Consider the following 11,727-nt stretch of genomic DNA (forward strand, 5'->3'; position numbering starts at 1 on the left):
TATAGGACTTGATGCAAAAGGCCTTTTTAGGAAAGGGGCTTAAAAGAACAGGAAAATGAGAAATTCTTGCTTGTAATTTATGTGCCATAATAACCCACAGACCCATCCAATCCCCCCTCTGTTACTCAGGCAAATTCAACATTGAGGGGCATATTTGGGGGAAGACTGGCAATTAGATTTCACCCAAATGCCCCCACCATCAGGATATAAATATCTTCTGGTATTTGTTGATACTTTCACAGGATGGGTTGAAACCTTCCAAAACTTATCTGAAAAGTCTATGGAAGTCTGTAAGTCCCATTAGAATACAGTTGATTTACAATGTTATGCCAATTTCTGCTGTACAGCAAAGTGACCCAGTCATACATATACGTATGTATATATGTATATACACACACATTCTTTTTCTCATATTATCTTTCATCAGGAGAAATTTGACCAAATTTAGCAGTCAACTATTAACATATCCAAAGACAAACCTATCTAAACTCCCAACCCAGAAGTTTGAAAGTTTTTAAACCTCCATTAGACAAAAGAGAGTGATAATTCAAACCTAGCCAGCCTTGATAGCCTTAATTCCCCAATACTGGGCTATTTCCTCAGTCGGCAACTCAAGAGCAAGCATCTCAGTTCGTGGAACTACAAAGTATCAAACTCTTGTGCCATTAGCACATAGAACAGCTAAGTGTTCATTAATTAAAAAACAAGTAGTCATTAAACATCCACACTATTCCCCCCCAGCTCACCTGCCCTTACTATGATCCCAAATATGCCATGGCAGTGACAGGCTATATTTTGTATGTGTATTATGTATCTATGTGTAGATATACACATATACACAGTACTAGGTAGAAATGGAAATTAACAGTCCCTGCAAAAATTCATTTTCAGTTGAGGCTATGGCTCCTATGCCTTGGGATGATTTTAGATTTCAAAACTGAAAAATACTGCTAAAACCTCACTTCCTTAAGACAAAATTTGATTGCTTGTTCAGTTTAAGCTTCTCAATCTAAAAATGGCTATAAGGTTAAGAATAAAAAAGCAGCCAACCGAGTGCAATTTCTCTCTCCAGTTTGGCCAAGCTATTTCATAGACTAGAAAATCTGTGGTGCCTTCCAAAGGTTCGTGCCTACCTTGCTGTCCATGGTTTTTTTTTTTTTTTTTTTTTGTCTTTTTGCCTTTTCTTGAGCTGCTCCCTTGGCACATGGAGACTTCTAGGCTAGAGGTCTAATCGGAGCTATAGCCACCGGCCTACGCCAGAGCCACAGCAACGTGGGATCCGCGTCTGCAACCCACACCATAGCTCATGGCAACGCCAGATCCTTAACCCACTGAGCAAGGCCAGGGAACGGACCCGCAACCTCATGGTTCCTAGTCGGATTCGTTAACCACTGTGCCACGACGGGAACTCCCATGTTCATGTTTCAAACAGTGTCAACGGAGCCCGAAATTTAGGGGTCAGCTGCTTGGCAGCCTTAGCTGCCTCTGCGATACCCTTGTGATACAGGCCCTTTCTCTTCTTATTAAAGCATGACTGGAAGTTTTCTAAAAAGGGGGAGAATTTTGAAAGAGCCAGGAAAGATGTTGGAGACCCAAACCATGAAATATGGCCTTCCTGTCAGACTAAAAGGCCATTATCTTTCTGGCTCACAGTTATAGTAAGTATACTGGCTGGCCACCAGGGGAAGCCATATATCTTGGTCCAAACAATGTCCCCTATACATATGGTTCTGCCATCTGGTGTGATGCACTTAGAGATGTTTTTGGAAAAGACTTTCATTTTCAAGGAATTACTGAGCTTTTTCTCTTCGTTTGAAGAGGAGGTAGTGGAGGAGGTGGAAGGTGCATGCATATGCCCTGGAGGAAAATCAAAGCTTTCACAACTACACTCAGAGTTGGAAGATTTCAAATCATCTGTACTATAAATGCTACACACTGAAGCACTGAAAGAGTCAGATTGCTTTCGATTTGGGGTCATGTAAACAGAGATATTGCTTTCATTGGCCTTTTTCACCAGAGTCTGTGGTTCATCATGTTTACCAGGGACAAGCACTTCAGTTGTGTCCTGAACCTCAGGGCCTTTGGAAGGACTCTGATTTTCTGAAGGGGCCTTGCTGGCTAAGCAGGTAGAGGTGCAGCTGGACTGGGGCTTGTGTGCCATCTTGCCACTCTGCATTTTCTCCAGTCCTTCCTTTCTTCAGAGAAGAGTTATTTTCTTCATTCCTGTACCTCTGTGGTTTTAAATGAACCCGGGGTGGAAGGGAACCTGACCTAGGATTCTGATAACCATGTGTTAAATGGACTTTTGAATGTGCATTTCTGCCTTTTTTTTTTAAGGGCTGCATCTGAGGCATATGGAAGTTCCCAGGCTTGGGGTCAAATCAGAGTTACGGCTGCCAGCCTACTCCATAGCAACGCAGGATCTGAGCCATGTCTGAGACCTACACCACAGCTCACGGCAACGCCAGATCCTTAACCCACTAAGCAAGGCCAGGGGTTGAACCCACATCCTCACGGATCCTGGTCTGGTTCGTTAACCACCGAGCCACGAAGGAAACTCCTGAATGAACATTTCTGGACATAGAGACGTCTTTGCTTTTTCTGTGCCTTTTTTCAATTTTCAACACTTCCTAAGATTTTGCACGATCCATGTTCTTGCTCTGGAGCGCTTTTTTATTTTTATTTTTTTAATTTTTAATTTTTTTTTTTTTGTCTTTTTGCCTTGTCTTGAGCCGCTCTTACAGCATATGGAGGTTCCCAGGCTAGGGGTCCAATCGGAGCTGTAGCCACCAGCTTATGCCAGAGCCACAGAAGCGCCAGATCCGAGCTGCATCTGCCACCTACACCACAGCGCATGGCAACACTGGATCCTTAACCCACTGAGCAAGGCCAGGGATCAAACTGGCAACCTCATGGTTCCTAGTCGGATTTGTTAACCACTGTGCCACGCCGGGAACTCCTGGAATGCTTTTTTAGTACTTAACCAAGCTTTTGATGAATTTGCCTGAGCAGAAACTTTGAGTATTCTGCCTCTGCCTTGAGCAATATTTGAAACCTTAACCATAGCATTTCTTTTCTGGCTTTCGTTTTGGTTTTTCCCATGCACTTTATGGTCCGTTTTCAGTTTTTTGTTCACAGTAGTTACACTTTCATTTCTCCTTTTTTTATCTTCATATTTAGAAAAGTCACTTGCACTATTACCTTTTCTAATTTCTTTTTTTTCCCCAGCAACAACACTGTTTTTACATTTGTCACACAAGACTTGCCTGGGTTGTAGTTTAATAGCATTCATTAAACTCAGTAGGTTCTTCCGTGTACAGTCTTCGCTTGGGTCGCTTACTTTTCCCAGGAGGTGGCTGAGGTATTGATTAGTTATATGTGTCTCTGATAAACAAAGGGGGAGGATAGCGAGGCGGTGGTTTGGAAGTCCACAGGCTTTCAGCCAAGCTCAGCTTGGGAGGCGGTACAGAAGAGACATTGGGAACAGCACCATTCACTTCACACTTCACTTCTGCTCCTTCTTGGAATGTATTACTTTGGAGCTGCATGGCTTCAGGTTTATCCTTATATTCCCTTTTGGGAAATATCGTCACAGGGGTCCCATGTGGCCCAAACCTTTTGGACAGATCCATGAGGACTCCGAAGAACTTCTCCCCAGGCGGAAGGACACAATGAGCGCATCTTCAATGAGGTGGTCCAGCGTGACCTGCACCTCCGAGTGGGGGATTGGTTGCGACACCCCGGACTCCCTGCCCACTGCGCTGGGACTGTGGGCTGGGGCAGCGGTGGTTCTTGGTGCTCCTCCGGAGCCGGAAGCTGCTGGGGTGGCGGCGCAGGGGAAGGTGGAAGGTCTCAGGCCCTTCGTGAGTCACCGCTGCAGCCCACTGGACCACTCAGGCAGGCAGCTCCTTCACCTCCAGCTCTGGCCCCGCCACCTGCGGGCGAGCTCTCCAGGCGGCGACGGTGGCAGCCGGAGTGGGGACTCCTCGGCCTGAGGTGTGAGGACTGCTGCCCGTTGGCCTTGGCGTCAGGCACAGATGCTTCAGTGGCTGCGGCCACGAGGGGGTCAATGCCCACCTCACTGCCAGGAATGGGCTCCATCTCCATCTGGGCCTTTCTGGTGCCCCCTCTCTGGGGGACGCTGCAGTGGCTTGAATGTATCTTTTTGAATTATTTATTTATTTATTTATTTTCCCAGATGTATGCCCGGGAGTTGATTGCTGGATCCTATGCTAATGCTATTTTTAGTTTTCTGAGGAACCTCCATACTGTTTTCCATAGTGGTTGTACCAATTTATATTCCCATCAGCAGTGTAGGAGGGTTCCCTTTTCTCCACCCCTGTCCAGAATTTTTTATTGGTAGAATTATTAATGATGGAAATTCTGACCAGTGTGAGATGGTACCTCAGTGTATTTTTGATTTGTATTTTTGTATGTCTCTAACAATTAGTGATTTTGAGCATCTTTTCATGTGCCTACTGGCTATCCGTATATCTTCTTTGGAGAATGTCTATTTTGATCTCCTGCCCATTTTTTAATTGGGTTGTTGTTTTGTTGTGGTGTTATATGAGTTGTTTGTATATTTTGGAGATTAAGCCCTTGTTGGTTGCATCTTTGCAACAATTTTCTCCTAACACTTAGGTTGTCTTTTCTTTTTTTGTTTTGCATGTTTTATTTATTTATTTTTTATGGTTTTCTTTATTGTGCAAAAGCTTGTAAGTTTGATTAGGTCCCATTGCTTTATTTATTTATTTTTTATTTCTATTGCCTTGGGAGATTGACCTAAGAAAGCATTGGTACAATTGATGTCAGAGGATGTTTTGCTTATATTCTCTTCTGGGAGTTTTATGGTGTCATGTCTTATGTTTACGTCTTTAAGCCATTTTGAGTATTTTTGTGCGTAGAGTGAGGGTGTGTTCTAGTTTCATTTATTAACTTGCAGCTATCCATTTTCTGAGCCCTATTTGCTTAAGAGATTGTCTTTTTCCCTTTGTGTATTCCTGACTCCTTTGTTGAAGATTAATTGACTATGTGTGGGTTTATTTCTGGGCTCTCTGTTCTCTTCCATTGATTTGTATTACTGTTTTTGGACCAGTACAACACTGTCTTGATTACTTTAGTTTTGTAATATTGTCTGAAGTCTGGGAGAATTACCGGCCCTGCTTTTTTTTTCCCCCCCTCGGGATTGGCTTTGGCAATTTTGGGTCTTTTATGGTTTCTTTGATTAATGTTTTGCAGTTCTTAGTATATGAGTCTTTCACCTCCTTGAGTAGGTTTATTCCTGGGTATTTTTTGTGGGGTGGCATATTAAAAGGTACTGTTTTTTAATATTCCTTTTATAATATTTCATTTTTAGTATACAGAAATGCAACCTATTTCTGAAAGTTAATCTTGTATACTGCTACTTTGCTGAATTTGTTTATCAGTTTGAATAGCTTTTGTCTGGAGTCCTTAGGGTTTTCTATGTATAGTATCATGTCATCTGCACATATTGATGATTTTATTACCTCTCTTCCAATTTGGATGCCTTTTATTTCTTTTGTTTGTCTGATTGCTGTGGCTAGGACTTCCAACATTGTGTTAAACAAAAGTGGTGAGAGTGGGCATCCTTGTCTTGTTCCAGATTTTAGTGGGAAGGATTTCAGCTTTTCTCCATTAAGTACTGTATTGATTACGGGTTTGTCATAAATGGCTTTCATTATGTCGAAGTATCTTCCCTCTATACCCACTTCAGTGACCATGTCTATCATGAATGGATGTTGATTTTGTCAAATGCTTTTTCTGCATCTGTTGAGATGATCATGTGGTTTTTGACTTCTCTTTTGTTAATGTGATATATGATGTTGATTGATTTGCATATGTTGAACCATCCTTGTAGATTTGGGATGAATCCCCCTTGGTTGTAGTATATGACCATTTTATGTGTTATTGGATTTATTTATTTTTTATTTTTTTAACTCAATGAACTTTACTACATTTATAGTTGTACAATCATCATCACAACCTAATTTTACATTTCCATCCCAAACCCCCAGCCCATCCCTCCCCCACAACCTATCTCCTTTAGAAACCATGTTTTTCAAAGTCTATGAATCAGTATCCATTCTGCAAAGAAGTTCATTGTATCCTTTTTTTATTACTCAGTGAATTTTATTACATTTATAGTTGTACAAGGATGGTCGCAACCCACTTCCATCTTAAACCCCAGCACATCCCCCCACCCCCCAAACTGTCTCCTTTGGAAACCATAAATTTTTCAAAGTCTGTGATTTAGTATCTGTTCTGCAAAGAAGTTCATCATGTCCTTATTTCAGATTCCACATGTTAGTGATAGCATATAATGTTGGTGTCTCACTATCTGACTAATATCACTTAGCGTGATAATTTCTAGGTCCATCCATGTTTCTGCAAATGCCATTATTTCTTTCCTTTTAAAGGCTGAGTAATATTCCATTGTGTATATGTACCACATCTTCTTTATCCACTCTTCTGGTGATGGACATTTAGGTTGCTTCCATGTCTTGGCTATCACTTATACTGCTGAAATGAACATTGGGATACATGTACCTTTTTGAGTCATGGTTATCCCTGGATAGATGTCCAGGAGTAGGATTATTGGATCAAATGATAATTCTTTTTTCTTTTTCTTTTTCTTTTTTGCTGCAAAACATTTATTTGCCACTAAATCACCCAAGTATGCCACAATCACAAAAAAGGTACAGACTTTTTTTCCATAAATAAATTTTCACAGCATCTCCCCAATCGTTAGTATTACAAAGGAAGAGTAAAGAATCATATTTTACAGATCTCAGACTTGTATTCTGCATTTAGCCCAAAGTTCTCACCATCTTCAGAAAATAGTTCTCCTGCAAAACTCATCAGCTAAAAGTTCTATCCAAACTAGCTTATGGCAATTCTTTCCCCATTTCCTCTAGCCAGTGAGGGATGAACAGCTGAGTGAGGCCCAGATTGTGAGGGTGGAAGGGTAGGACAGGAGGGCTAATTTCCCCCAGGGCAAGATGGCATCTGAAGCTTGATGGGAGAGCAGAACTGGAGAGACTTGAGGGAAGGGTCCAGGCCCTGTATTTAGTCAGAGTTACTGCTGGAAGAGGAGGAGGAGGTGGAATGCTTGCCATGCTTGTGGTGTTTGTACTTCTTTTTATGAGCTTTCTTCTTTTTTCTTCTTCATCTTCTTGTCCATCACCATGCCTGGTCCTACCATGCCAGGAGCCAATGGATTCACAGGAGGCCTGCCATAGGCAGCTGGTGGGTAGGGACCTGAGGGCTGGCATCCTGGATGCCCTGGATATGGCATAGTATAACAAGGCCCACCAGGTGGAAAAGCTGGATTCCCCTGGGGCACTTCCAGGGGAGTGGGAAAGGGGCCTGGAGGAAAGGGAGGATTGGCAGGTGGTGGATAGGCAGGATTGCAACCTCCAGGGTACCTGACCTTAGGGGTTATGGATTTGGCCCTGGCTGCCCGGCATTGGGGTTCCACATGTTCACATGTTCAGGGGTTTTCTCCAGCCTGGGGGCGAAACAAGGTAAGGCAGCTCAGGAAAGATCTTCAAATGCTTATATAGTTATACACACCCTCTTCCCCTTTAAAAAGGACAAGTAGAGACCCTGGCTCCCAGCAATGAAGGGACCTCTCACCCAGGAATGGAGAAAGAAAGAAACTCAAATGATAATTCTATTTTTAGTTTTTTGAGGATAATGGTTGCACCAAGTTACATTCCCACCAACGGTGTATTAGGGTTCCCTTTTCTCCACACCCTCTCTAGCATTTATTGTTTGCAGACTTTTTGATGATGGCCATTCTGGGTGGTATAAGGTGGTACCTCATAGTAGTTTTTTTTTAATTACTCAATGAATTTTATTACATTTATAGTTGTACAATGATCATCATGACCTGATTTTATACCATTTCCATCCCAAAACTCATAGTAGTTTTGATTTGCGTTTCTCTAATAATTAGTGATGTTGAATATCTTTTCATTTGTTTTTTTGGCCATCTGTATTTCTTCTTTGGAGAATTGTCTGTTTAGATCTTGTGTCTAGTTTTTGATGGGGTTGTTTGTTTTTTTGGTATTGAGCTGCAGGAGGTGTTTATATATTTTGGAGATTAATCACTTGTCAGTTGTTCCATCTGCAAATATTTTCTCCCAATCTGTGAGTTGTCTTTTTGTTTTGTTTAGGGTTTCCTTTGTTGTGTAAAACTTTTAGGTTTGATTAGGTCCCATTTGTTTATTTTTGTTTTTGTTGTCATTACTCTACGAAGTAGATCTGAGAAGATATTGTTGAGGTTTATATCAGAGAGTTTTTGACCTATATTTTCCTACAAGACTTTTATAGTATCCAGTCTTCTACCTAGATCTTTAATCCATTTAGAGTTTATTTTTGTGTATAGTGTTAGGGAGTGTTCTAATTCCATTCTTTTACATGTGACTGTCCAGTTTTCCCAGCACCACTTACTGAAGGGACTGTCTTTTCTCCATTGTATATTCTTTTTTTTTTTTTAATTTTTTTTGAACTAGGTATGGAGATGTGTGTGTGTGTGTCCATCCATTGTATATTCTTGCCTCCTTTGTCATAGATTAGTTGACTATAGGTGTGTGAGTTTATTGTTTTTTTACCTTTTTCTTTTCTAGGGCTGCACCTGCAGCATATGGAGGTTCCTAGGCTAGGGGTCCAATCGGAGCTGTAGCCGCCAGCTTATGCCAGAGCCACAGAAGCGCCAGATCCGAGCTGCATCTGCGACTAACACCACAGCTTCTGGCAACACCGGATCCTTAACCCACTGAGTGAGGCCAGGGATTGAACCCGCAACCTCACGGTTCCTAGTCAGATTCATTAACCACTAAGCCATGACGGGAACTCCTTATTTCTGGGCTTTCTATCCTGTTCCACTGATCTATATTTCTGTTTTTGTGACAGTATCACATGGTTTTAAAGACTGTAGCTTTGTAGTATAGTATGAAGTCAGGGAGCCTGATACCTCCAGCTCAATTTTTTTTTTTTTTTTTTTTTTAGGATGTCTTTGGCTATTCCGGGTCTTTTGTGCTTCCAAACAAACTTTAAAATATTTTGTTTGAGTTTTGTGAAAAATGTCCTTGATAAGTTGATAGGGATTTCATTGAATCTGTAGAATGTCTTGAGTAGTATAGTCATTTTGGCAATATTGATTCTTCCAATCCAAGAGCATGGTATGTCTTTCCATTTGTTTGTATCATCTTTGATTTCTTTCATCAGCATCTTATAGTTTTCAGAGTGTAAGTCTTTTGTATATTTAGGTAGGCTTATTACTAAGTTTTTTATTATATCTGATGTGATAGTAAATGTGATTTTTTCCTTAATTTCTCTTTCTGGACTTTTGTTGGAAGTACATAGAAATGTAGTCAATTTATATGTATTAATTTTGTATCCTGTGACTTTACCAAATGCATTGATGAGCTCTAACAGTTATCTGGTAGGGTCTAGGATTTTCTACATATAGTTTCATGTCATCTGCAAACAGTGATAGTTTTACTTCTTCCTTTCCAATTTGAATTCCTTTTATTTCTTTTTCTTCTCTGATTGCTGTGGCTAGGACTTACAAAACTATGTTGAATAGTAGTGGCAAGAGTGGACATCCTTGTCTTGTTCCTGATCTCAGTGGGTATTCTTTCACCTATTTACCATAGAGAATTATGTTAGTTGTGAGTTTGTCATTATGGCCTTTATTATGTTGAGGTATATTGAGGCAGGTTCCCTCTATGCCCACTTTCTTGAGGGTTTTTTTTTTAATCAGAAATGGGTGTTGGATTTTGTCAAAAGCTTTTTCTACATCTATTGAGAGGATCATATGGTTTTTATTCTTTGGTTTGTTAATGTGGTATAATACTCTGATTGATTTGTGGATATTGAAAAAATCCTTTCATCCATGGGATAAATTCAACTGGATCATGAGGTACAATCCTTTTAATGTATTGTTGGATTTGGTTTGCTAGTATTTCATTGAGGATTTTTGCATCTGTGTTCATGAGTGATATTGGTCTATAATTTTCTTTTTTGTGGTATCTTTTTCTGGTTTTGGTGTCAGGGTGATGTTGGCCTCATAGAATGAGTTTGGGAGTATCCCTCTTCAATTTTTTGGAATAGTTTCAGAAGGATCAGTATTAGATCTTCTCTAAATGTTTGATAGAATTTACCTATGAAGCCATCTGGCCCTGGAATTTTGTTTGTTCTAAGTTTTTTAATCACAGTTTCATTTTCAGTACTTGTGATTTGTCCATTCATCTTTTCTATTTTGTTTTGGCTTAGTCCTGGAAGATTGTACTTTTCCAAGAATTTGTCCATTTCTACTAGGTTGTTCATTTCACTGGCATATAGTTGCTTTAGTAGTCTCTAATGATCCTTTGTATTTATGTAATGTCTATTGTAAATTCTCCTTTTTTTGGTCTTTTTAGAGCCACATCTTTGGCATATGGAAGTTCCCAGGCTAGGGATCCAGTCGGAACTGCAGCTGCTGGCCTATATCAAAGCCACAGCAACACGGGATCTGAGCCACATCTGAAACCTACACCACAGCTCATGGTAATGCTGGATCCTTAACCCACTGAGCAAGGCCAGGGATCTAACCTGAATCCTCATGGATGATAGCCAGATTCATTTCCACTGAACCATAGAGTTGCTTGTAGTAGTCTTTTATGATCCTTTGTATTTCTGTGCTATCCACTGTAACTAGTCTTTTTCACTTCTAATTTTATTGAATTCTCTCTTTTTTTTTTCTTGATGAGTCTGGCTAAGGGTTTATCAATCTTGTTAATCTTTTCAAAGAACCAGGTTTTAGTTTCATTGATCTTTACTATGGTTTTCTTCATTTCTACTTCATTTATCTCTGATGTGATCTTTATGCTTTTGGATGGAATGTTCTATAAATTTATACTAAGTCCATTTGGTCTAATGCATCATTTAAGGCCTGTGTTTCCTTGTCAATTTTCTGTCTGGATGATCTGTCCATTGTTGTAAGTGGAGTGTTAAATTCCCCCATTATTATTGTGTTATTGCCAATTTTTCCTTTTAAGGTTGTTAGCAGTTGACTTATATATTAAGGTGATCCTATGTTGGGTGTGTATTTATTTACAAGTTTTTATATCCTCTTCTTGGATTCACCTTTTGCTCACTATGTAATGTCCTTCTTTTTCTCCTATAATATTCTTTAAGCTCTAATTTGTCTGATATGAGTATTGCCATTGAAGCTTTCTTTTGGTTTCCATTTGCATGGAATATTTTCTTCCATCTTCTCACTTTCAATTTGTATGCATTCCTGGAACAGACGTGGGTCTATGAAGATAAGGGTATATCTGGGTCTTGTTTTTGTATCAATTCAGCCAGTCTATGTCTTTTGGTTGGGACATTTAGTCCAATTACATTTAAGGTAATTATTGATGTATAATTTCTTTCTTCCATTATATTAACTGTTTTGGATTTGATTATGTTTTTTTTTCCCATTCCTGTCTTCTCCTGTTTTTTTTTTTCATTTTTTTATTACTCAAATGAATTTATCACATCTGTAGTTGTATAATGATCATAACAATCTGATTTCACAGGGTTTCCATCCCACAGCCCAAGCACATCCCCCACCCCCTAAACTGTCTCCTCTGGAGACCATAAGTTTTTCAATGTCTGTGAGTCAGCATCTGTTCTGCAAAGAAGTTCCGTCTGTCCCTTTTTCAGATTCCACAT

The 11,727-nt window shown here is 40.0% G+C and overlaps 2 pseudogenes; both read right to left on the reverse strand.

Annotated features, from left to right (window-relative positions):
- LOC100520879 lies at positions 1,418–5,699 on the reverse strand (annotated as a pseudogene).
- Positions 6,997–7,515, reverse strand: LOC100520415 (annotated as a pseudogene).

This window comes from Sus scrofa, chromosome X, assembly GCF_000003025.6.
Source record: "Sus scrofa isolate TJ Tabasco breed Duroc chromosome X, Sscrofa11.1, whole genome shotgun sequence".
Classification (NCBI taxonomy): Eukaryota; Metazoa; Chordata; class Mammalia; order Artiodactyla; family Suidae; genus Sus; species Sus scrofa.